Consider the following 27854-nt stretch of genomic DNA (forward strand, 5'->3'; position numbering starts at 1 on the left):
AAAACACAAGATACAGTTTAAGATGTAATAAAAACAAGAAAAAAAACCACGTCGAATCAAATGATTTCGGTAGTTTAAAAGTTCCAAAAAAACCAAATATGAATAAAAAATCTTTTAAAAACACTGCCAAAACTGACTTCAACGGCAACTTGAAGAAAGAAAACAGACACACACAACTAATCAACTCTGTTTTGTGTTTCTTTTGAAGGGACTGAAATGTTCCCTTGTTCCAAGCAATGGGAAAACAAAAGAATGATACAGTTTAAGATGTAATAAAAACAAGAAAAAAAAACCACGTCGAATCAAATGATTTCGGTATTTTAAAAGTTCCAAAAAAACAAATATGAATAAAAAATCTTTTAAAAACACTCTGCCAAAACTGACTTCAACGACAACTTGAATTTAAGTTGTTAATGTAGTACAATCTGGGAATAAATAAACTTATAACCACCCTAAAACCGAATTGAAATCCATCCGTCAATACACTATTATTTTGATCCTTACACAAAGTACATGTAGTTCCTTGGTCAATTTCGCTTTATAAATAACAGATATAACCGCCAATATAAAAGTTGGAACACATTTTTCTGTTGCGTGCATAATAACACTGCATAATAGAAATGCACTAACAAATTCCTAGCGTAGTCTTAGAACATGTTAATGTAAAACTGAGGAACGAGAAAGGGAATTACAACATGTATTAAAAGGTTAATCTGGAACAGGAACTAAAACTAGTATTAATTATTTTATAACTACATTACATTAAAATTGCTTAAGTTTCTTTAACAAAATATCAAATTCTCCTATTTTCTGTTTTTATCATTGCAAGATTAATGTATTACTTTCTGTCTGGGCTTTTTCATTTGTACTTATTAATCTCTCATCCATCAAAACTGAAAAGTTATTTAAATAATAGATAAAAGAGTCGGGATAGGTGAGGTGTTTGTTTTAAAAGTGGAAATATGTTTGTATTCAAATACTTAGTAACGTAATAGGCTTCTTAATGAGATAACAATGTGCTAATATTCCAAACAGAGCTGATAAAATCACCAAGTTTATCATTCATGGTGTGATTAGCTTAATATCAATAAGTCGAACAAACATTGTCCACCCTAACGTCTTTAAAAGATATTGACCGTGAACAGAATTACAAAAAGTACTTAATTATTATTTAAGAGAAATAAATGAAAATACCATGTTCACATATGAAATTATATGAAATAACCAGGTTAAAGTTCGAAATTTGAAACTCCGTGATGAATTTTATATACAGTACATTTTTAAATTTCAACTTGCATGAACAGGTTGATATAATTTGGACATTTAAGTACAGAACTTGTGATGTCGCTATGATGTAATAAACACATCGCACTTGGTATATTGGATCTAAAACTCTATGTGTTTATAGCATCCACAATAAAGTTTGCATATTTATGTGTTTAATTTAAGAATTGAATGCCTCTTTTTTCATTCTTTTAGTGTGTCAAAACGTTGAACAAAGTACAACTCGTATGAAGCGCTACTAAAAATTGCACACAATCAACTAACGCCTATATTACTGCTCAGTTTCAAAATAAATAACTTTCCATAAAACTAGTATATATTGATATGGGACTAATTGAGGTAAATTTGCGTGTTTTCGAGATATTAGTCATTGAAATTTTGGCGGACAAATGCTCCTTCTTGGTTTTTCATAGCTTTATCTTTGACTACTAGATAAATTTCTCAAAAACTTTTAAAAAATAAATAAGATTTTATAAGACTTTTACAAATGGATTATAATAATACATGTCAAAAAATTATAAAAGAAAAATCGGGGTCCATGGGCAAATTGTTTTAAGGCATTCGAATGGATAAAACCAGAGGATTTCGAAAATCTGACAAAAAATCCAAAACATGACAAGCAAACGTCCTCAACAGCGAAATAAATTTCTTTTAGGAATGTCTCTCGACTGCGTATCAAAAGAACGGGTTCTTATGAGACATGCATGTCAATTAAATGTTATTTTTAAAATTAGTCCAGACGATTTATACTTATCTGCAGAAAAGCTTTTAAATTTCTTTTTGCCAATTTAAAAGAAATTATTTTATTGGTTTTGTTGGAGACAGAAACAAAATCTTTTGTTTAGTATTTTGCGATCTTTTACTAAATCAAGGTGGGTAATACTACACATTCCGTCATATAGTGGAAACAGTATAAACGGAAGTTTATGGTGTCAAATAATCATTGATAGAGGTTATCAGTTTGGATAATGCCTTCTTCCGATAAATATTTATTAAAATTTTTAATATAAATAGATGATAGTTTTACTAATTCCATGTCGTCAACTTGTTGACTTTAAATGACTTCCGAGATAAAATAGATAAATTTGAAAGTAAACACATGACCGACAATTCAAAAATTTGATAAATAAATAGGTGAACATATCAGAACTTCAATTTTGATTAATTCATTCCCATAGTAGAATCTCAAAAATTGCGATTTATAAAATGGAAAAAAATAGAATTTGATATTTTAACGCATTTATATTTACGATTTAGTATAAGATGGCACCATACAAAAACATAACTGACACTAATTCAACTAGCATCTTGCGACACATATATAAACACCGAAAATGTTTGTGATTATCTCTGCAATACGGTGGTTCAACAGAATAAAAAGTATCTCACAAACGTTCATGTCAAGGATTGGCGGAAGTGTTTTCCCTACGAAGTAAATTAATAAAAACAAATACAAATAGTAAGGTTCAATTTCAAAGGATAGAAAAAAAAGTTTGTACTCAATCCATCTTTTCTGTAAATATAAAGAAAAGCAGAAAAACTTTTGATGTATGACTTGGTGTTTAGCTACTTCCAGCAATCTTGGCTATACGTTTCATAACGTCAAGTTATATTAGTGAAACGAGCTGGAGTATACGTAGACAACCGATAAGCTTTAAAGGAAAACTGACAGTCCCTGTCAATTACCATTGGAGTCTAACATAACTGCACATGTGCGGGATTCGAACTGCAAACCTAAGTGTTAAAATGCAAGTGGTACTATCGACGAACTAGTACGAACATAATCGGTTTGCCAATTCCCGTAATGGAATCTGTTATTAGAGATAATTTTCTTTGTTTTCTCCCTAACGAGGGACATATCTTTTTCATTGACAATGGAGAGCTAGCAGAAAGAGCAAATTTGTCTTTTTATCTTTTTTTCAAATATTTTAATTACATTTACTTTACGGTTATAATTTTTTTCAAGAAAAATGTTAAATGCCGATATATCACCCTCAACTTCTCATGCTTTTCGTGGGCAAAATCCAATTTGGTCTGGTATGGGACCAGTCTAGTTTGACAAAGGGAAGTAATTTGCTTTAAAGGTGTGTAATAACAGAATCAAATCGATAATTTGCTAATGGAATACTCGTCCACCAAACCCCACACTTACTACAACAGCAATCGTAAAATAGATCTAGAGATCAACATAAGCACAAGAAGGATAGACAAGGGCCTATACTACTATGTTGAAATATCTTCTTAAGCACTCTGACCCTTATTACCAGATACTTGCCCTTAATATGATATCAAATACCATAAACAGATAAAAGCTTGTATAAGGAAAGTTATTTGAATAATAACTTATTTGATGATTGCTTTTTAAAAAAAATGGTATACATGTATATATATCAATTCTATATTTATTTATGTACATGTACCATAACTTCACATACACTGTAAAAACAGTGTTTAGATCCTAAACACTTATCTAAACACTTTTTCTGTGTACGTTTTGAAACGCGTTTAGCATCTAAACATGTTTAGATTTTAACAAGTGTTTAGATTTCAACAAGTGTTTAGATGTTATATGTTTAGAAATATATGGTGTTTAGACCTTCCAACGGTTAGCCTACTAGTACTATGATTTCACAGAAACTACTTGTGGTACAGCACTACAGGTTGAATAGTCCACACGGTTTTGTAGAATATACAATGCACGTGTACATTTCTGCTTAATGTTCTTGCAATGATTTTTACCATAATAAAATTATTTGACTTGTCTATATAGTATATTAAAACTGGAAAACTTCTAATCAGTAATGATAATAATAATATTAACAATAATAGGTTTACACATTTTATTCTTCCTAGAGTCCAAAGAAAAGTTTGTAAACAATAGGACCAAGTTAAGAAAAGTCTGTAAACAAAAAGACCAAGTTTTGAAAAGTCTGTAAACAATAAGACCAAGTTTAACCCTCCATTATTTTTTAAGGAATAGACTGTACCAAGTCAGGAATATGATTTATTTTGTCCGTACCTTTTGAATGTTTATGTAGTTAAGTGTTTGATTTTTTTTACGTTTTATGGACCTTCCACATTTTTATACAACTTGGAGTCTGGTTCTTTTGTTTTTTCTGATCTAGTCTTAAACATAACATACAATCTATTCAAATTATTTCAATAATTTATTTTTAAGTCTCACTAAATGCAAACAAAATATAAAATTATAAAATTTGAAGATTTTTATCCTCAACAAAACAGAAATTGTCAGTCCATCTCCTATCATACAGAAATTTTCATTGCGGAACAATCTTCTTTTGAATAATAAAGGCTCTTGGTGTGCAGTTCCTTTTGGTTGTCAGGTGAACTTTTGTATCCTGAAATGAATAAATGAAACATTCATGTACATGTACATTTGTATGCAACAGTCACGTATTCTTAGATCATGTTTATTAAAATACATTAAACAAGCTTCTTGAAAAAGATTCTTACAAAAGAAAAATACAAATTGTAGTTAAAAAGACAAAACTTTTTTTTTTCAATATATAGAGCAAACATGCATGCAAGGTTTTTTTATATTATAAAACAAAATCCTTGATTTCTGAGAACTACAGCCTGTTTTTCCTATTTTATCCTATTATTTTGTGAATATTTATTTTTTTAAATTGCCCATTTTTTACCTATTCAACAGGATACATATTAGAGGATGATTTAACCTCCATTCTAATATGACGTGCTTCTTTCGCTTTGTAAACAACACTGTGATAAAATTCTCGATATATCTATACTTAGCGCAGACTCCGTGGTGTACATAAAAATGGCTGTTACAATATACTTCCCACGTAAATCTACATGTATTGAAACCTATTTGAAAACCCTTTGCCGATTTTATTGTTTTAAAAAAAGACAAAATCACTTTTATTCTTATTCGGATGCATAATAAAAAGAAGCAATGCACAAGAACTCGGAGAAACCAACAAAATAAAAATAAAATAAAATTCCGCGAAAGTCTATTAATGTTTTTGGCGCATTTAAGTCATTTCAAAACATGACGTCATACAAATGAAAACGCTACAGTTGAAAGTTTTCTGTTACGTGAACCATTGAAATGTTGTTTACTATTGTATTAAAATTGATTATCAAGGTAGGTTTTGTTTGATTTTCTATGTTATTGCATTATTGCTAACGCTCAGGATAAAATTCGAATATCACGGCCCAGGCCATGTGTAAATTTCCAAACGCTCAGGATAAAATTCGAATATCACGGCCCAGGCCATGTGTAAATTTCCAATAATCTATGGCTTCCATGAATTATTTCTTAATTTTTCAATCATATTATAGTTCTATTGGCAACTTAATAATATATTTTTACTTACATCTGCTCTTGAAATTAAGTCATCCTTTTCTTTCTTCGTTGCTTTCTTTCTGATCTGTTCTTCAATTTGATCTATGATATGGATTTATTCTAGCTCTTTTCATTTCCACTACATGTACAGTGTCACAGTCCTATAAATGCATACATACAAATAATTATTATAGGTTTATATGAAAAAGAACAACTTGACAGTTTATTTTTGACATTGGAGTTTGAATGTCAGTTTATTTTTGACATTTGAGTTTGAATGTCAGTTTATTTTCAACTTTTTAGTCATGGCGTACGTCGTCAGTTTATTTTCAACTTTTTAGTCATGGCGTACGTCGTCAGTTTATTTTCAACTTTTTCGCCATGTTGTGGTCTGTTTATTTTCAAGTAATGAGTTTGAATGTCCTTTTGGATGTTTGGTATTTTTTGTTTCTCTTTGACAAATGAAGTGAAACTATAATTTCAGTGTTTGTGTAAAGGATATTGCACTATGGGCCATTGGGATCTTATTCCTTGCAAAGTTAAAATACTTGAAACTATGATTGTATGACATTATGTACAGTGACAGTTTAGACTATTCAATCTCATTTTAAATAAATTTTCCGAACTAGCTCATGAATTCTTCTTTTCTGCTTGGTCCCTCCGACTGATTATGTGTGTATATTATATGATTCATACCACAATAGTGAACTTGAAATAGTATAGGTTAACTTAACAGTTTAACGCACATATTCCTTTTATTGGTCTGTTAAATATATGGTTTGTGTCCCTCCCCCTTTTTACGAAATCTGGATCTGCTTTACCTTTCGCTGCTGTAATAACTGTTAAGATGGCCTTTGGTTCCGTCAATATTCTTATTTGAAGTTCTGTATCTGTTGCATCGTCAATAGATATATATACTTGATAGATGGGATCCATTGTTTTAAATGTTGTTTGTCTTTGGCGGGTCCGAAGGCGTCCTTAGCCTTAGCCTCTGTATCTTTAACCTCCTATATAGGAGAACCACACCAGTGTCTTCATAGGCACCAGTATGTCTAACATGTGCAGCAATATCCTCCACCTGCGTGCTTTATATATACGTGTAGTGCAGTCCAATACCATCGAATTTGGTTTAATATATACACAGTTTATTTACACATTGTTCACAGCACTGATTCTTGGTTATTACACCTTTACATTTTTCTTGTCCTTTTTCCATCCTTTTGACAGAAAACGATATCTGGTGGTGTGTAACAAAAAGAGAAGTCGGCGGCTACAATATTCAATTTCGGCCATTAGTTGTGCATCTAGTTTTAGATTTTCCCGCAGCATTGTAATGTCCAGTAGAATTTGCATCTTTACTTTTGATGATTGCTTATGAAAGTCTACATTTCTTGAATCCTTCAGAATGGCACTAATTTCATCCATAATTGAATTCCTAGTATCGGCTAACCCTTCACATTCCAGGATAAAATGTTCCAGCGTTTCGTCTCCTTGGTGACATATAAGACAGATCGGGTCTGTTTCATTTTCATACATTTTGATTCTGTGTGACTGCAAAATGTATGTGCCGGTTAGCATTTTTAGCTTTGGAGGAATTCTTCCTATGTCTCTAGCTGATTGACATTTGATTTTTAGTAGAGGATGTAGCTTCCCTTGGTGAAATTCCGTGTAATTTAAGTGTTGTAGGCCTTTGTAGTAAGGAACCATTCTTGTTATTGACTCGCTCCAATGTTTTTGGGTAGTTCGGTTTATCAATGTGGTCCATTTTTCTTTCTTCATAGGTATATCAAGGTAGGTGTTGATTTCATCCATGTTATATTTTGAAAGGATCTTTTTGAGTTGTATAAACCAGCTATTACTGTCCAGCGATTTAACACTGATTTGTCTCCGCGCCAGTTGTTTTTCCGTGCTGCTTTCATCTTGGTTACAGATGTTGTTAAATAATCCCAGTGCTCTTTTGTCAATTTGCGCTTCGACGGGTAGTATTCCTGATAGTATGTACACCGCCGGGTCTGGAGTTGATGTAGGAAGTGAAAGCAGCTGTTTCAGTAATCTTTTCTGGAATTTTTCTAGTTGAAGTAGCATAGCTGTTTTGGGTAGTAATAGTTCCATTCCGTAGAGTAACACAGGGCTAATGTATGTTTTAAACAGGTGTACCAGTGTTTCTGGGTCTAGTCCATTATGTCCATGGAAACCACCGCCAAATAAGCCGTATGCACTTCTTCTAGCTTTCTTGATATTTTCCTCTACATTTAAAGTAACGTTTTCCTTCATTGATGTTGTTCGAATTATTCCAAGATGTAGTGCCTGCTTGACATTTGGCATAACGTTATTTCCAATGTTGAATATGCACTCGTTGGTATTGTTCTTTTTATGAGTTTTTGACAAGAGGTTTAACGCCACACTTTTTTGGGGCTGTAGCTCATAGCCTTCCATGTACGCAAAATCGTGCGCCATATTTATCAGCACTTGTGTGTCGTCTTCTTTTGTACTCATTAAAGCTATATCATCAGCACAGGCGCTGGCATTGCATGTTATATTACCAATCCTTATACCAAGATTTGAATTTTCCAATCTGTCTAGTAGTGGATTTACGTAGAGCTTGTATAGGTCCGTGCTGAGTATTCCACCTTGACGAACACCCAATGAGACTGGGAAGCACTCAGAGATATTTCCTCCCCATTTGATGGTACTGGCAGCGTTTTGGTGCAGACTACTTATTAGTGACCAATGTTTGTCTTCGATACCTGCTTGGTACACTCTTCTCATCATATGGGTATGTATCACTTTGTCAAACGCTGATTTTGCATCCAGTAGTATTATTTGTGCTTCTGTTTCACCGTCATGAACTTCACGATACACTTCTTCCACTGGTAGTGCTGAGTTCATTGGTCCTGAACCACTTGTGAATCCACGTTGATATTTATGTTGCACAGCTTTTACTGATGGTTGTGTTCTATTTTTAAGCACTGTGTCTATTATTTTGCTCACTACAGGCAGTACTGTTATTCCTCTGTAATTTCCTGCATCATTCTTACTTCCTTTGTTTTTGAAAATTGGTGTGAGAAGTCCGATTTTTAGGAGATCTGGCACATATCCTTGTTGGAAAATTTCATTTATGATGCTTTGGAGCAAGATGACCATGATTTCTCCCGCATTAACTATATGTTCAATTGTGATGCCATAGTAGTCAGCAGATTTACCCTTGTTGATATTTTTGATTGCGTTTGAAATTTCTTCCATTGATGCATCAGGAATGTTCTTGCCTTTAACCAATTGATTTATTATATGAATTTCATGTTCCACATTTTGATGATAGTCGTTGTCAATGTTGATGTTTTCATCGTATGTTGCTAGTGTGCGGAAATGTTCCTTGAAACCTGCTAGTATGTTTTCATCTCCCGTATAGCAGTGTCCATTTACATTCAAGTCCATTATAATTTCTCCGCCTTTTTTACGTGTATTTCTAACTAGCCTATGGAATAGTTTCATATTTCTGGTTCTAGTTTCCATGATCAGCTCTTTTTCGTCCTCTCTTCTTTTTGCAATTTCGACACGGACTGATTTTCGAAAAAGTTGTTTTGTTCGTCGTTTCTCCAAGAAAAGGACATTGTCTAGATCTTCATGTTTTCCTGATTTTACCCATGCATTGTAGCTATTTCGCATCTCCTTAAGAGCAACCTGTATTGCAGGTGTCCATACTTTAAGTTTCGGTTTTGCATTATACGAGGGTTTGATGTTGGAGGATTTAATGGCTGAGTTGGCCATTATCTCACATGTTGTCTGAATAGATTCTTCCAGTCCTATCTGTTTATTGTCTAATTTATCCAATATCAACTTTGATGATGTGTCGACCATAGCTTTATATAGGTCCATGTCCATTTTGTCCCATTTTATTTTTGGGGTGACGTTGCTACTTTTCCTTTGCTTTTGTGTGACCTTCGCGAAATCAAACACACACGTCATTTGTACTGGATGATGATCTGACACATTCATTTTAACGGAGTGTAGAACTGTTTTGTTTGAGTATAGCTTTGGGTCTTTGAGTGTGTGTAGAAAGTAATCAAGTTCCGAACATTCTACTCCAGATGCCTTGATGAAGGTTTTTCCTGCATTGTTGAAGGACAAGTTACACTCTGAGATAAAGTTCCTCAAATATCTATTTCTTTTGCTTGACGTCGCAGTATCATTTAAGTCCTCGTTTAGGTCTCCTCCAATTATTATGTCGTGCGTTCCATAGTATTTTTGATAAAGTTCGTAGAGTTGGTCAATACATTCTAAAAATTCCTCAACATGGTCTCGACTTCCTTTGGACGGTAAGTAAACTGACACAAGCAGCAAGTTGTGCGCACTATTGCTTAATATTTCTATGCATTGCATCTTTTCTGATCCTTCAGATAATGGTTTTATTAAATGATCGATACTTTTTTGCCATATGATAGCAACACCGCCATAGCCTCTTGGCATATACATCGGGAGTAAAGGGTTATTAATATCGACTCCCTTTCCTGCATAGTTGATTTCTGAGTGCAGGTCGTTTAACATATCAATTTGTGATTGGAAAAGCCAGTGTTCTTGTAATAAGATTAATTGATTTGATTTTAATAGTTCATCGATTGCATGACCACAGGTTTTGATGTTTTTGCAATTATAGGAGGCTATTGTTAGATGTCCCTTCCCCTTGTTGCTATCGATTTGTGTTCCTGCTACATGTTCTGTTTCTTGAGGCCTGGTCTGTCTAAAAAATGAGCATTTGTTGGTTGTATAATTTTCTCGGTGGTTGAATTGTTTATAATCTGTGGGTTGCTTCTGCCTTGTTTTTGGTTGAATGGGACACCTGCTTGGTCCATAGGTTGTTGCAAACTGTATTTCTGGTATCCTCTGTATACAAGTGGTTGACCTGTTAGGCTGTTGGCTAGGTTCCATTTGTTAGCAGGATTACTTGGTTGCATATATCGTTGTGAATTGTTCTGTACTGGCTGCCCTACATGGGGAGCAGTTTCTGTTGCGTTCTTGGAAGTAATCGGTGTTTTGTCCTGTTTTGATTGCAACAGTGTATTTCTTTCAATGTTGTTAAGTTGAGGAGTTATTTCTTCCGTTTCTTTTTTGTCCTGTTTTGATTGTAATGGTGTAGATCTTTCAACATTATACATTTCAGGATTTATTTTCTCCATTTCATTCATGTCTGCCAAGCTAATTTTGTCCAGTTGTTTGTCTATTTTAGAGAAGACTATGTTTGTTAGCTTTTCGTGTAGGGCCAGAACCTTGTTGTTTAGCTGTGTTTGCATTATATTGAACACATCATTCATTTCCGGCTTGCCTGTTTGCAAAGAATTCCTCACGTGTGTATGAGCTGGTTCATTTCGGCTGGTTTCTTCTGACAAGTTGCTCATTTCAATGCTTTTCCTTAAGCTTTTTACCGTTTGTTCTAATTCACAGTTTCTTGCCTCCAGTCTTTGGCATCTTGTTTCTAGTAGTATTCTCTCTTTTTTGTATTCATTAACCACTTTTTCCCTAAGTTTAAGTTGCTCTTCAGTTTTCCTAAGTTTTAACTCCCTTTCTCTGAGTTCACTATGTTTGAGTTGGAGTTCTTCTTGGGTTTGCAGTGAAGCTTTTGTTATCCTTTCTGGTAGTACAATCTTTTTCAAGACACACTGTTTTGGTTGAGGACTGTTACTAGATATTACTGTTTTGAGGGTTGTCTCAGACTCAACAGTGCTTGTATTTTCCTCAGATATGACCTCTATTGGCTCGGTCAAGTTATGTTGGTTTATCTGGAGCCTATCCGTTTTAATTACGCTAGCGGTGTCTTCCATTATTTCACTACCTATGCATGCGTTACAGTGGTGTTCATTATTTTCAATGTTCATACAGGTAGTGTGGCTCATATTATTGCAAAGATCACAAACATCCCACGGTGTGTTATCAGTTTGTTGATCGCACACAAAGCACAGGTCTTTGTTGCTCATTGTAGTTTCATCTGTTCTTAATGTTACCTCTTCTTGTAGTAGGTCATTTAGTTGGTTGCAGTTGGCTATTTGCAGAGTATTTGGTAAAGCTAGTTTCTTGGAGTCTCCAGTACAGAATGTACAGGTGTAGGTGTTATTTTCACCTTTTTCCACCTCTGTTATGTCCTCCTGTGTTAGGTTTTGACATCTGTAGTGAACCCAGTGGTTGCCTGTCGAGCAGTAAGTACTTTTTGTCCTACAATTTCTGGTGCATTTTATACAAGCAATGTTATCAGAATCTTTATCTTGTGAATTTTGGCTATTAACTTCTTCACACTTCATTTGATTTGCATTTAGTATGCTAGTCAGCTGTTCCCGTAACATAGCATTGAGGTCATCAATATTAAGTTTGGTGTTATTGCTTGTACTAGAAGAAATAATATTGTGGATGTTCTGCAAGTCTCTATCAATAAAGTCAGACACATTTTTACCATTCACCAGTAGTCTGCTTGTTGTATAGTATATATTCACTGTGTAGCTTTTGTTTGATGGTTGTACTACTCGCACAGTGTTTTGGACTGTATGGAGTCGAGTGCTGTCTGTTGTTTTCTTTATGTGTGCCACTCCATGATTTGGGGGGAGTGTTTCATAATATCTCATTGCCGCCATTCTGAATAGTTCAAATGTTGCTGCATCGGATGTGATAACCACGCCTCCGTTGGTAAATTTGTATTCAACATGTTGCAAACGTTTAGTGGCTTCAAGTTTTTTCTTCAGGGTTTTATCAACATTAAGAGTGTAGTCACCAATTACAAGCTCTGTCACCTTTTTATGCGAGTCTGTTATTTTTGCTCTCTGTGTAATGGAACTTGCCATTCTTGTTTTAGTATTAGACGTTATTGAGGTAGTCCAGTTGTTTTTATGCAGATCAGACAGTGTATCGACAGCTTGATATCAAGTACTTGAAGGTGTCAGTGTGGCTTGGTCATTCCATGCCTCCTGATCTTCAAGCATTAATATAAGTGTCACTATGTTATGCCCAACAGTCTTTATGAACTTGTTCAACTATTTCTGCCAGCCAGGCTTTAGCTAACAGCTGCTTTGGATGAATACCGTCTTTGTACAATTTGACGTTATAATACTTTTTGCAAGGCTTGTGTTTCCCTCTTGCTTGTTGTTTTCGAGCACGAAGATGATGGTTGAGTAATGGCGAGCGACTACCAAGTTCCTGGTTTGTTGTGTGGATCCACTCGTTTATGTTTTCAATTTGTTTTTGCAATTGGCTATCTTGGTCTTTAAAGGTTTCAGGGTTTTTATGTCCTTTGTACCTGTTCCATTCTGTGATAGAGTAGACTGGGATTTCAAGTATCGTTAGTTTTGAGGATGGATATTTTTTGAACAATGTGACAAATTGGCCAAGTTTGCTAATTATTTCATCTGTGAAGTGTTCCTGTTGCGATGTAAGGGTGATTTCACCTGTTTTATTCTTGGAAGTGAGGTTACATGTGCCAAGGAATATGTATACACTGATGTTGCCAAGTTGTTCAATTTTTTTAACAATGTTTGACTTCAGCCAATGGTATCGATCATCAATGGTTGCTCCTCCTTTACACCACCAGATTATGTTTCTGTCCGACTTATTGACTACCTGGTCTCTGAGGTATGACCCTTTGCTATCAGAAAGGATTGCCGGGGTAAGTTGTTGCGTACCCGCAAGTGGTTTCCTTGCTGTTTGCAGAAATTTCACGAGTTTTGTCTCTGACATAAAGTTTGTTGTTATGCTTTTGTTTAGTTTACTTTATGTTTATAGAAGCGACAATGTTTATAATATAGCAGTTGTAGATTAAACGCACTTTATTTTTCAGTCGGCCATATTGTTGTGGTGGCCCTGGTCATCTGGCCGGAATATGAACAGAAAGTCAGAATGTGAGTGTTGTGTGTGTGGTGTAACAACCAGAATACCTTTCAATATAACGCTTGTGATGTTATTTATACTTCTTTTGGTCGATGATGCACAGAAAGTCTTGTTCCAACGATATATACAGCTAAAACAATTAAGTTTTTACAGAGCACAATTTAAAAACCGCCACCTTTTTCCATAACCGGCCAGTAAAATAAATCATTTTTTCAAGATGGCCACCGCCGTTTTCTAAAATGGCTGTTTTTTCAGTTTAAAAATACTGATTTTTTTCTGAAAAACTTTTCGTTTACCTTCTTTTAGTGAAAAACAGCTGTCAGGTTTGGTAGCTACCTTCTTTACATGTGAATTATTCACAAGACATGAGTATTTGACACATACAGGGTTTGGGCATGCGCGAAAATGTTACAAAATTCATTAAAAAATATTTTAACTATTTACTATAAAATAAGTGATTTGGAATTTTCAATGATATTATGATTTGGTTTGATAACATTTTTCAAGGTTATGACACACATGATATAACAATTTTTCGCATGCGCAAACTATTTTTAGACATAATGAGTGATTTGTATGCACAACCAGGGCAAGTATTACTAAGTGTAAAGTCTATGATGCCACTGTTTAAAAACAAGCCAATTCAGTTGTAATGATCAGGTATTGGATGGATAAGACGGAAAATGTGGTTAAAACGAGAAAAACATCAATTGTTACGGCAGATCAGCCACTTTTGGTGATGGATATTCAGATGGAATTGCCTAATTTGTACAGAGAAGATAAGTTTATCGTCATGTAAGGTGGATTTCACATTGAAATGACTTGTTATAAAATTTTGGGTGATATATTACGTGAAGGTAGATGGACACATGTGTCATGTGTCGTCACTAAAACCATTATTGCAACACCTAGAATGGCATATTCTTGTATATGTTCAAATGTACATAGGACTAGACACGCGCTTCAGATAACTCTATGTGTTTTAGCTTGAAAGGTATATATCGGCTTAAAACTGAGAGCAGAATAAAAAAGGAAAAAACCAATTTTCCTCTTTTTTCACTCTTAATTCTGACAAGTGCAATTAGAGGCCAAATTCGGACCAGAACGTAATAAATTTATTCTATAACCCATGTATTTGAGAAAAATCATGAAAAACAAAAGACAATTCTGTTATATTAGTATTTATTTGTTACATTTCAAAATAAATTTATACTGAATTCTACACTTCGCTGTCCATTTTTAGTCAACTCTCTGTAAAGGATACAACATAGAATAAATTTATTCTAAATGCATGGTGCTTACTGTATATGATCATGTATAAAATAAATTTATTATATAGAGCCATAATATCTATTATCTTACATCCTATACATTTCTAGGAATATGATTGGTTAAAAGCGACCTCGTGGAGACCATGTATATTCAATATTAGGTTAGTAGGGAGGCGGGGCTTATTTCAATATTAGGTTAGTAGTGAATTTGCGACTTAGGCACTGTTTGATTATTTAAAATATTGAAAGTTCTTTTTAATATTGTTATATCAAGGTTGTTTATTATAAATATCTATCGTTTACATTAGTTTTTTTTAGTGCATATCAATTGAAGTAGGTTCTTAAAATTGAACACCTGAACACTTTAATACAGAAATAAGGAGATGTGTTATGAAAGCAAATAAGACAACTTTAGTCTAAATTCAACACATAAAGATAGTCGGTAAGATAAATTCGTTACATAGTGTGCTAGTGACCTAATATGATATATACAGGGTAAGTAAATTCCATATGGGGTTCGAGCTTCGCTCTCACCCCATATGGAATTTACTGACCCTGTATATATCATATTAGGTCACTAACACACTATGTAACTAATATTTTATTAGTTCGAGAAAATCATAGAATAAATTTATTCTTCATTCAATGTCATTTATGATTATGATAATATTTATCTGTATGGTGAGGCTGAGACACAGAATAAATTTATTCTACATTCAATGCGATTTCGGATTATAATAATATATAAAATAAATTTATTTTGAAGTAAAGTTATCTGTATGGTGAGGCTGTGACACAGAATAAATTTATTCTTGTTTCAATGCGATTTCGGATTATAATAAAATATAAAATAAATTTATTTTGAATTAAAGTTATCTGTATGGTGAGGCTGAGACACAGAATAAATTTATTCTACATTCAATACGATTTCGGATTATAATAATATATAAAATAAATTTATTTTGAAGTAAAGTTATCTGTATGGTGAAGCTGTGACACAGAATAAATTTGTTCTAGTTTCAATGCGATTTCGGATTATGATAAAATATAAAATAAATTTATTTTGAAGTAAAGTTATCTGTATGGCTGAGACACAGAATTAATTTATTCTACATTCAATATGAATTTTGTTCTATATAAAAATAATCTTAAAAATACCTCATGATAAAAAATTAAAAGAATTTAAAAGAAAATTCCATCGGTCTTATTTATTACAGACACACTGATACAATAAATTGCTCCGCCAAGCGCAGCTGGATACGACCGCAGAGGTCAAATCCTAAACATTTGGGACAAAAATGGACACAATGTTCGTGCATGATACAGGTCTGAATTTGGATTGTAATTAAATACTTGATGCAATATAGGTTTCTGACACAGAATAACGGTAGCCAAAAAACTTAGAATTGGTTATATCATTTGAATTTATATTTAATTTTTGGCTTTTGTGCAATACACTATGCTGTTGCAAATTGCCCCCCCCCCCCAAAAAAAAAAATAAAAATAAATAAATAAATTTGCCTCTTTTTTATGCTTTTGTGCAAAACACTATGCTGTTGCTATTTGAACCCTCACCCCCAAAAAATATACCCTTGCCCTCTTTTTTTTTGGCAACATGATATTTGAAATTTTCTTTTTCAATTTCTGAAATCTGTAATGAGTGAAAATTATCTCCCCCCCCCCAACCTCCCAAATTTCTGTCCAATTTATCTTATCACAAATATTCTAGCTGAACATTTTAGAATGCATGTAAAACAATAGAATTGCTATATGGCCAAAAATCAATTTCCTTATCGTTTCGATTTGTCATGTGATGTCATACAAACAGTTCAAAAATACATCTAAGTCTTTTTTGTTTGCTTATATTATCCTGAAGATTTTGTTCAATGTTTTGTCACTGGTCATCTGTTAGAATAATTTTGGGTTTTTTTTTTTCACACAAGAGACAAGCTTCGTTATAATGCATCTGGTACTTATCGTTTAGTAATCTGATCTTTTATTGACATACAGATCTGTAGTTGGAATTATTCATCTTCAAACTCTTCTTAACTTTTCGAACAATTATCTTTGTAAATGTCAACATTTTATCTTCTAATATTCCCAAATACATGTTTCCATTATTCCGTTCAACCAAAGCTATCTGAAAGATCAAATAAAAAATACAGTGCATATAAAAAAAAATAGAAAATGTGTCTATGGGCTACAAATGCCCCCGCTCGTAAATATACACGTGTCAACTTCCACATTCAGATACATGTACACGATTAAAGTAGTTAAGACTGATTTGTGATTTTAACATTTGGTTGAGGCAAACTAAAGTTAGTGAACGCAAACGAAAAATTCAGCATTTTTTATGTTTATAAATGGCCTTAACTCAAGAACGGTAGAATTGATGCCACTCAATTTAAACCTTGATCTGTGTATTATGGTAATATGCATTGTGTATACGAATTATTACATTTTTTGAGGCAAACTAAAGTTAGAGAACAGAAGCGAAAAATCCAGCAATTTTTATGTTTATAAATGGGCATAACTCAAGATGGTAAAAGTTATGCCACCCATGCAACATCTTACACTAACCTTGTCAAAAACGAACTGTAACTTGTAAAGTAAGAAAATGTTTCAGAGAGATGTACAAGGACTAAAGGAGCAGCCGGATCTGATCGCCGTATAAATAAGATATGCAAATGATTGTACAACTGCACATCACATATCAGGCCCTCGCTCGTAAATTCATAATATATTCCTTTTCATAGAGTAACCGATACATTGCACGCATTCTTAAAATAATGACTTTTAATTCACTAATAACAATTCCGGCCGAACTACAATTGTCAAAATATGAATTATATTAGCAATTTCAAAACCTTTTGCGGTGAGATAAGAAAGAACACTTTTTATAAAACAACAATTATGATTCTTAATTTCAGCATTCTAAGATATTTCTTGCAAGCCAGTTTAAAAGTTTAATCTTTTTAATTACCTCTGTAGATTTTTCTCAAAATATATCCTTCACTAATGTTCTCTGTGGTTGTAGTAACTTCTGTCATTTTGTCTACCTTCTAAACTTTTGTGTTTCTTTATAAATTCCTTTTGATAGACTTGTCTGGTGACCTATAAAGAACAGCGTATTATATTTTGACTGAAATGGTCATATTATCCATGAAGATGGAGACTTTTTGTCAATTGTTCTGTGTGCCAAACAGATTGCATGAGAGTGTGAGTACAGTTCTTTAGGTACTTATGAAAATGTTGAAAACTAGTAGCTTTTTACATAAAATAGTCTATTGGTCGTTTATTTGTTTTTCGCAATCATGGTGTTTTATTGTTTCATAGACTTATGAGTATAAATATCCTTTGGATTCAGTGGCGGAGCCAGTTAGGGTTCCGTGTTTTGAACGCCCCCTTTTTTTACGATCAATGGTTTTAAATTGGAACAAATGTTTAGAACCCTCTTTTAAAAATGGCTGGTCCCGCCCCTGGGTATCTTTCACTTTTTGCTCAAATAATAGGTACATGTTCCATCTTTCTATGCAACAATTTCATAGCTAGTGTGTCCTAACAGCTGTTCTAAGACTAAGCGTGAAGAAAGTGAACATTTAATTTTTTAAATGTTTAAAGATTACTTCAACTTTCACCCGTAGTAAATAATAATGAGATTATCGATTAGAAACATTATTACGATCATAATAATTAAAAGATAATAAATAATATTTATCTAATAAATTTACGTTCAAACTTGTGAATTAAAAAGGGAAAACATGTACCCAATCTTTTATATATATTCTTCACTTAAGCCAGGATAAAGGGGGGGGGGTGTTCCAACTATATGTCCCCATTCAAATGCATTGATCGGCCAAAAAAAAGGGGGGTACCAACCCCCGGACCCCCCCCCCCCCCCCCCCCGGATCCGCCAATGAGCACTATTAACTGTATTCGGAAAATCAGGAATCATGCAAAACATTAATTTGTCATCTGCTTGACCATAATAATTTTTTTCTCATAAAATTTTGGATCAACATATCTATTTTAGGAGAAAACCATAACCCCCCCCCCCCCCCCACTATTGAAGTTTAATGTCTAATCCATAACTGTACTGATATAAATAGTATTTAACTGGAAATGTTTGAAAAAAAGATATTGATGCTAACGTAAATATTTTGTTCAATAAAAAGACAGGAAATAAGTCGGTGAACCAAAAAGTTCAAATCTAATTAAAAGTTAAAGTGTCCATGAACTCACTGATCATGCACGAGTGATTCTATTCATAAAAAGTGTCCGTGTAACAACTAAAAAGAGTCCGTGTATCGTCTAAAAAGAGTCCGTGTAACACCCGTTAATGTACTGTTTTTCTATAGCTCTGCGGGGGGCAAAGTCGTACAAGAGACGAATAACTGGACACTTCATTGATGATCTTATCCCAAAACTCCTGTCTATAGATGGACTGGTAAATAAGCGAAATTCTTAAACTCCGTTCAGTCAAGTGAAATAAATCTAGTAATAGTAATATCGTAGAAAAATATGCAAATTGATATTCGTAGATGCAGATCGATCGAGGATTTGAAAAGGGGCATACGCAGAGACTTGTAAAACGTCTAGTATGCATTGAGCATATATGTCGGGGATCTATGAGGGGATCCCAGTATCCTTGACCCCACCCCTAATCCCACCTCTAGTATACTGAGCAAAACTAACCTCCAATTTCTTGAACTGTGGTGAATGTTTCATAAACGAAACTGGAAAACTATCCCGTCTATTTTCAACTTGTCTTCCCTCCTTTTAATTTCCACTTGTCTGTCATCTTCATTGCACGTACATAGAGAGAAATACCAAGTGATCATATCATACAAAATTACAGATCAGTGTCCTACGTCTTGTCATTAATTATCTTGTGTTTCTATTTGAAGTCTTCTCGGCATGTGGTAACACTAGGGGCCTACAATCAACGTACGCGTGCATTACATAAAATGATAAGGCTGTTAAGCCGCGTTTGTTATAATTAGCAATAAGTATTTTAACAACTTCAGATAGATATGCGGCACTTGTTTGCTAACATGAATTAAACAAATCGAAGATTGTAAATTATTTGAATCTGTGTCATTTCATAGAGGTTATTAATGTGTGGTCATTTTATATCATTCTAATAAAATAATATGTTAATCAAAAATGGACAACTACAAAAGTATAATAGTCTGGATGGATGGTCCATCGATTTTGTATTCTTTTAATTTTTAAAACATTATTTCTATTCTTTATAATTTTGCTCATTATTCTCTATTTGATCATCCTTTTATTTTCTATTCTTTATATTTTTTTGTATATGCTATATGTTTTGTCCTTTATTCTGCGTTTCCCAGTCCCGTGATTTGATATTCTATCAACTCCAACAAGACCCTCAAGTATTATTACCGATAAATAGGCGTTTGAGAATGTGTACCATTTTGTCTTATCCTTTCTTTTATTTGTTTTTAAAGATTTATAAAAAGCTTACCGCACTTCATCCCGGTCTACCCTTATTACAGGTATTCCCCATGGTATGTATTGTTTTAAAATAGCTTCTCGTTCCGTGCATGAATGCATGAACTATTTGACACTGCACGTTAAGCAACCAACAATCTGTCAATCAATCGATTTTATAGAAAAGATGTATCATATCTTACATCAAAACAATGTATAAACACCACCCGTTCATCTTTTTCTACAAAATGATAAATGTGCAGATCACACTGCTGACATTACTAGACCACATATATGACACTTCGTCTATACCTGAGGCTGTGGATGGGGGTTTACAGAATAGAGAATAATGAACAAAAAAATAGAAAGAATAGTAAGAGAAAAATGGTTTAAATTTGACCCCATCCTGACCCTTGTACTTGTGAGAACGTATATATAGGTTGAGGCCTTGCCCTCAATGTATTCAAAGTAAAGCATTATTTTGATTATGAAACATTGTGATTAGAAACGGTTGCTTTTTTCCAATCGATCTTCAAACCCTATGCCTTGAGTCTGGGTGCTAAAACCGAAATATCGATTTATTAGTGTTCAACGTAACTTTCAGCACAATATTGTTCATCTCGTGGTTATCAAACTGTAATGGTGGAGAAAGCCGGAATGCCAAGAGAGAATCTAAGATTTTTGTCGTGAAAACTGATAATTATATTCAATCAATATATTAAACACCTAACGGGAAGAATTTCACGTGAGGCACCCGTCGTATTGGTCATGTTATTACAAACTCGGTAATAATTCGGCGGGTCACATTCCTGAAAAGGGAACGGAATTGTAGTTACGACATAAAGAATCATTACTAAATAAATGATACTAAACCACTAACGGGAATGATTGTGCCTGATATTCATATGATGAAGACATAATCTTTCAATCAGTTTAATTGAAGTCTGGAGCTTGCATGTCAGTTAACTGCTAGTAGTCTGTTGTTATTTGTATATTATTGTCATTTTGTTTATTTTCTTTGTTTACATCTTCTGACATCAGACTCGGACTTCTGTTGAACTGAATTTTAATGTGCCTGTTGTTATGCGTTTACTTTTCTACATTGGCTAGAGGTATAGGGGGAGGGTTGAGATCCCATAAACATGTTTAACCCCGCCGCATTTTTGCGCCTGTCCCAAGTCAGGAGCCTCTGGCCTTTGCTAGTCTTGTATTATTTTTAATTTTAGTTTCTTGTGTACAAATTGAAGTTTGGCGTTCATTATCACTGAACTAGTATATATATTTGTTTGGGGCCAGCTGAAGGACGACTCCGGGCGGCGGGAATTTCTCGTTGCATTGAAGACCTGTTGGTGACCTTCTGCTGTTGTTTATGCTATGGTCGGGTTGTTGTCTTTTTGACACATTCCCCATTTCCATTCTCAACTTTATTTTTTAAGATTACATTTGAACGCAACTGCCATGTGCGAGGTTTGAACCATCACAACCTCAAGCCCCTAAAAACGAAAAGATCAAGAAAAAAAAAATCGCGTGCATGTGTTTTTAAGGTAATATTATATATAATTAATTATATATATATTGTTTCAACTTATAATCAAAAGTGCATTAATTGTAATAGAAATTTCAACAATTTAAAAATATGTAAAAGAACTTTAAGGCTAAAAAATATATAGGCGAAACAAAAATATGGATATGTTGTTTGGTATCCCATTCTCTTCAAAGCTAATGATAAATCTGTACATTGCGGACAAAGATACTACGGGGGGGGGGGGGGGGGGGGGCTTGATTAATTATACAACGAAACCCTCGACTAAATGAGCTTTCATCGTTTTCAGATAAAAAAAATTAAGGAGACGATTTTTAAGTTTGCTGAACGTGATGTGGCTAAAATTACGTGCATATTCAGGACTTGAACAAAATAACAATAAATCCAGTAGATAGGTTCGTAATGAAATCTCTTCATTGACTTTGTCTTGTGTAAAAAGCTTTCTTGAAATCCCCGCGGGTTTAATCAACTTTGAAGTAAGTGCTTCGTTCTTTCATAGTTTATATTTTTTTTAGTTAATTCGCCATTTATTATTTTAAAATTTACATATGAAACAATAACCCGTATAAATCATTCCAGAACCATGATAGTGCTTGTATTTTATAAGAGGATAACGAAATTAGAGAATTATATTTATTTAGATTGATAATCATGATGGAGCAAAGTTTTAACCACTTTTTTATGTCCCTTTTTACCATAAGATACTCCGGTCATTATTTATATAAAGAATGATGAGGATGACGATAATAACGATGTCTGATGTCCAGTGGTAGCTTTTACATACATACACCCAGAATGACAACATGCTTTATGTTATTTACACGTTTTGTACTAGACAAACTGCGTCAGATTTTTTGACGTGTTTTTCAGAAGATACAAATAACTTTGTAAGAAGACATGCCACTCTGCCAAGACACATTATTCTAACTTCAATCGTACCAGTCTTCAAATGCTTTCATTACATATAAACGAATGTTTTCTTAACCTTCATTATTTGTGTGGTAGGAGCAATGTAATATATAATATCATGGAAAAGCCATTCTTTTTTTACGGAAAGCAGGAACAATAAGCTAATATAAAAAAGAAGATGTGGTATGATTGCCAATGAGACAACTATCTACAAAACACCAAAATGACACAGACATCAACAACTATAGGTCACCGTACGGCCTTCAACAATGAGCAAAGCCCACACCGCAAAGTCAGCTATAATAGGCCCCGATATGACAATGTAAAACAATTCAAACGAGAAAACTAACGGCCTTATTTATGTAAAAAAATGAACGAAAAATATGTAACACATAAATAAACGACAACCACTGAATTACAGGCTCCTGACTTGGGACAGGCACATACATAAATAATGTGGCGGGGTTAAACATGTTTCTCTCACAAGCAAAAAAACCCTAACTGTAAGTCTACAGTGCAGTATTTCGGACGTCAACACAAAAAAAAAAAACCAGCATGCAAATATATATATATGGGGGATAAGTATACCATTATTTACACATCAGACTGTACTAATTATATTATAACTTTGGATACACCAAACTAGGTACTTCATATCTGAGTAACAGGCAATATACGCCCTCAATTTTATAGAATTAGTTCATAACTACATGTATTTGTATCATTTGTATTCATCTGTCAAATGTGTGTGTTCTACAAGGATCAGCAGTCCTTACCCTTTCATTTGATATCTATATAACTTACAAAAAATTATTCTGCAAATAATAAAGTTTGATTTAAATACGTAAGAACTACTTTGTTTTAAATACGATTTCTTTCCTTTTTTAACGTGCCCAAAATGGTGGTGTAACATCTTACGAAGTCTATTCAAATTGTTTTTGCAAACTATTTCGCTCTGGCTGTTGCTAGTGGTCGTCTTACATTTGCAGTGTGGTGAGATCCTTTTTGTTGCATGTTGAAGGTTTAATATGACTTTGAGTAATTAAAGAGCGTTCCTTTGCTTATTTTGTGTACGTGTATTATGATGTGCTTATATTCATTTTGTGTCACGGATCGATACCCAATATTCTTTTGTTTTTCTATGGAATAAATGTTCCTATACAAAAAAAAATATTGGTATATTCAAAACTTTCTTTTTTTTTAATAACGTAAATGATTTTTAATTTTAAGAACTAAACGAAAAAGATAATTGTAATATAAAATCTTACGATTCTTTCTTCAAACACGATTTGTTATCATATGCTAATTATTTATATCATATTTTAATGACCACATACTGTAGCCATCGTGATCATATAAACCTAATAAATTATAAACATCCGAATGTAAAATTTCGCATGATAGATAATGACAAACAAATTAACGACGGAAATTACATAATAAATTCACAGCGTGTGCATTTGACTCTATCTTAATATTTTGTCAGTACATAGATAACCCGAATATACAGTCTTTATATTACGATCACTTCGATCACTCCATGAACCATTTCCTCGAGAAAAGTAGTGGATAGGGGGCGCTGAATTATTCGAGTTAGTACATGGAGGAAAGGTCTGTTTCGAATGTTATTCAAAGATTAGGAGCGACGATTCAATGTCCGTTTGTGTATTGTATTTGTCGTGGTTGAAACGGCACCAGGAACATATCAGGATAGACAACAGAAGTTTGTAAGTATTTATTTTATGTATTTATATATTAACATAGATATTATAAGCCTTTCATGCCTTCTGTTGACAAATTTTCATAACTATGCACTGTTTTAGTAGACCACAGATGTCCTTTTCGAACTAAAAGAACCTCCCTGAAAAAAACACACCTCAGTCGAATCTTTCTTCTCAAATGAATGCCCGAATGGTCATCAAATTAATACTTGTTATGGGCAGGCATTTTTGAATAATTTAAAAAAAAATGTATTATATATTAATTCTTACTGCAAGGAATTTTAAATGGTAAATGATATACATTGTATCTCGAGGGAAATGTACACACTTTAACAACAGTAAATTTTTCATAAATATTATATAAAATAGTAAAAGTGTAGCATATATATCATCCGTATTAACGATTAAACTCTGGAAGAAATATAGTCCAGCATGAATACAAATTAAAGGGTCCTTTCAGGAAAATAAATTTCTCAGAAAGGTATCTCTTTCTTCAGAGGTTTATATGAAACGTTGATGTCTGTTGTGCAGTGATTTGGTTTTTTTTCGCCTGTATGCGAGACATGGCATGGTATAGGTAATGCAACCAAGCAACGGCGGCGACGATGGTGTACACTATTTGTTTGAAGCATTATATTTTATAAGTTAGACAATCTAAATGCTTCATACCTTATGTTACGAAATTTCCGTCTATCATATGTCATTGTCCCGGCAACCTCATTTTCATGGTTCAGTATCTGCTTGATACATTTTGTTTTGTTAAATGAAAAAACTCACTTATTATGAGTAATATGATAACTTTGTTTGGTATATGGGTTCCTAGCAACATTTACATGTTCGTCAGCTAGGTACATGTAGGGTTAACCTGACCTCGACCTTATTCCATGGATCAGTTATCAAAAATAAAGTAACTTAAGCAAGACCTATCTAGATACTATAACTAGTAAGTCATCTATATTTGGTGTATGGATTATTGAAATGATTGTAAGGTGTACATATCCACCCGACAGGTTCCGTCTGACCTTGGCCTTAATTTCATGGTTCATTGGCCAATGTAAAGTGTTTGTGGTTTGGTCTATTTTTCAGATACTTTAAGCAGTAGGACCACTATATACGGTGTATCATGTATGGAATCATTGTCAGCTGGAAATGTCCGTCTGACAGGTCTCAATTGACTTCGACTTCATTTTTATGGTTCATTGGACAATTTTTAGTTGTGTCATACATTGTAGTTGTGCATTGATAAAGTTAAGTATACCTGATAATTGTACTAAAGACTTTCAATATGATTTCAATGATAAGTAAGACAAAGGCGAGACATTTGCACTCATATTTTGGTAATAAAATGTGTAAAGTGTTGACTAAAGTACATGTACCTAAATTTCAATATATTTTTGTATCAGAGTGCTAAACGTGCATCTTTAACGTTTTGAGAGTAAAATGAATATTTTATTGAAGGGAGAATGTGTTGGGTACATTACTCACATTTTTACCTGAGGAAGCTGCTGTTCCATTTGGAACATGTTTTACTTGTTTTCTGGTATGTTAAATGGGATAGGTAAAAGTATTGTTAACACCAGTCCTGTGTTTTGTTTAAGACTTAATGAAACCTGATTTTAATTGTTATTTGTGTATTCAGTTCTCTGTCTCCTAGGCATAAACCACTCATCTGTTTTAAGACTCTATGATTGATTGATTGATTGATCATGACTGGCTGAATGTCCAATGGCAAATATTACATGCATATTCTGGAAGTTGGGAATGATACATGCCAATCCTGATAAAAATAAAGAAATATGCCTGAAGAAAAACAATTACAGAGTAAGTGTTCCTGCATTTTAAACTTCAAATATTTCTTGTAGAGTGAGAAAACTGTTATGAAACACCAGCAAAAAAGACTAGATTGTTATTCAGTCCTGACTTATTCAGTGTCTCTGAAGATGAAGATTAGGTATGTAATAATGAGGTTTTAATTTGATAGATTGTTGACTTTTAAATTGTAAAAGTTTAATGAGTTACTGTAAGTTAATCCATTTATTGTATAAATTAAAATTCATTAATTACTGTTCAAGTGCATAGCATAGACATCTTTATCTTGCTGTATCCAGAGGCAATAGATATAAGAAGATGTGGTATAGATGCCAATGAGACAACTCTCCATCCAAGTCACAATTTATAAGAGTAAATCATTATAGGTCAAAGTACGGACTTCAACACAGAGGAAGACTATTATTAATTACAATAAAGAGAGTGAATAATATTATATAAGCAAAATGGACATCATAAGTAAGATTAAAAGAAAGACAGACAATTTCTTTATCAAAGATTATAAATTTTGGTATGGTTACTAAAAATATTTGAAATTGTTTTGAATTTGTCGTTATTTCTTTCAGATCAGGCCTATCCATAAGCAAGAAAAAAGACAATTTTTAGCACGTGCATCTACAGAGAGAGACATGTTTTAAAAAACAGATATATTTTCAATTTAAGAAAAACCTGTTGAACTTTTACTATTTCTTATCTGTTTATTTTACATTTATATATTGATATTTTTTTTTTTAAATTGCTGCACAGTATTTCTATTCAGTCCCACATAACAAAATCAGCTGAAGAAATTGATGTTTTCATATTTCAAGGGAGTGTCCTTTTGCATTGTTGATAGCAGATATATATATGCATTGTCTTAAGTTGGGTTTATAAACAGTCACATCGCAACTTCAAATAAAATACATTTTTATGAATCTTACATGTAAATAGACATGAAAGATAGAAAATTATATAGGAACACATTTCTTTCTGACCTAAATGTATTTTCAAGGTAAAATTATGTGAACATATCAAATATTATCAAAAACACCGCTGGTTTAAAATAAAATTATTCTATGTAGCCTAAACAAATCATACAGATCAGTGTATTTTTTCCTAAACAAATTTTATACATTTTTATGACCAGAATAAATTTATTCTGTGTCTCAACCTTAACATAATTACTGTACTATCAAAATAAATTTATTTTATATATCATAATACTTTTAATCCACATTGAATGTAGAATAAGTTTATTCTGTGTCTCCACCATAATATAATAACTGTACTTTCAGAATAAATTTATTTTATATATTATTATACAAGACAAAAATCACATTGAACATAGAATAATTTTATTCTGTGTCTCAACCTCACCATACAGATTACTTTACTTTCAAAATAAATTTATTTTATATATTATCATAATCATAAATCACATTAAATGTAGAATAAATGTATTCTATGATTTTCTAGAACTAATAATAGATATTTAGGCTCTATATAATAAATTTATTTTATAAATGATCATATACATAAAGCACCATGCATTTAGAATAAATTTATTCTATGTTGCATCCTTTACAGAGAGTTGACTAAAAATGGACAGCAAAGTGTAGAATTCAGTATAAATTTATTTTGAAATGTAACAAATAAAGTCTAATATAACAGAA

General features: G+C 33.1%; 2 long non-coding RNA genes across 2 annotated transcripts; one reads left to right on the forward strand and one right to left on the reverse strand.

The window, feature by feature from the left end:
• Positions 1–4440: 4440 nt before the first annotated feature.
• LOC139527856 (uncharacterized) lies at positions 4441–6583 on the reverse strand. Its single transcript, XR_011665467.1, has 3 exons — positions 6433–6583; positions 5643–5772; positions 4441–4643 (listed from the first exon to the last, which is right to left on the reverse strand). It is a non-coding gene; the product is annotated as an uncharacterized lncRNA (long non-coding RNA).
• Positions 6584–24092: 17509 nt separating this feature from the next.
• Positions 24093–27854, forward strand: LOC139527857 (uncharacterized). Its single transcript, XR_011665469.1, has 3 exons — positions 24093–24381; positions 26238–26326; positions 26769–27854. It is a non-coding gene; the product is annotated as an uncharacterized lncRNA (long non-coding RNA).

Source organism: Mytilus edulis, chromosome 6, assembly GCF_963676685.1.
Source record: "Mytilus edulis chromosome 6, xbMytEdul2.2, whole genome shotgun sequence".
Lineage (NCBI taxonomy): Eukaryota > Metazoa > Mollusca > Bivalvia > Mytilida > Mytilidae > Mytilus > Mytilus edulis.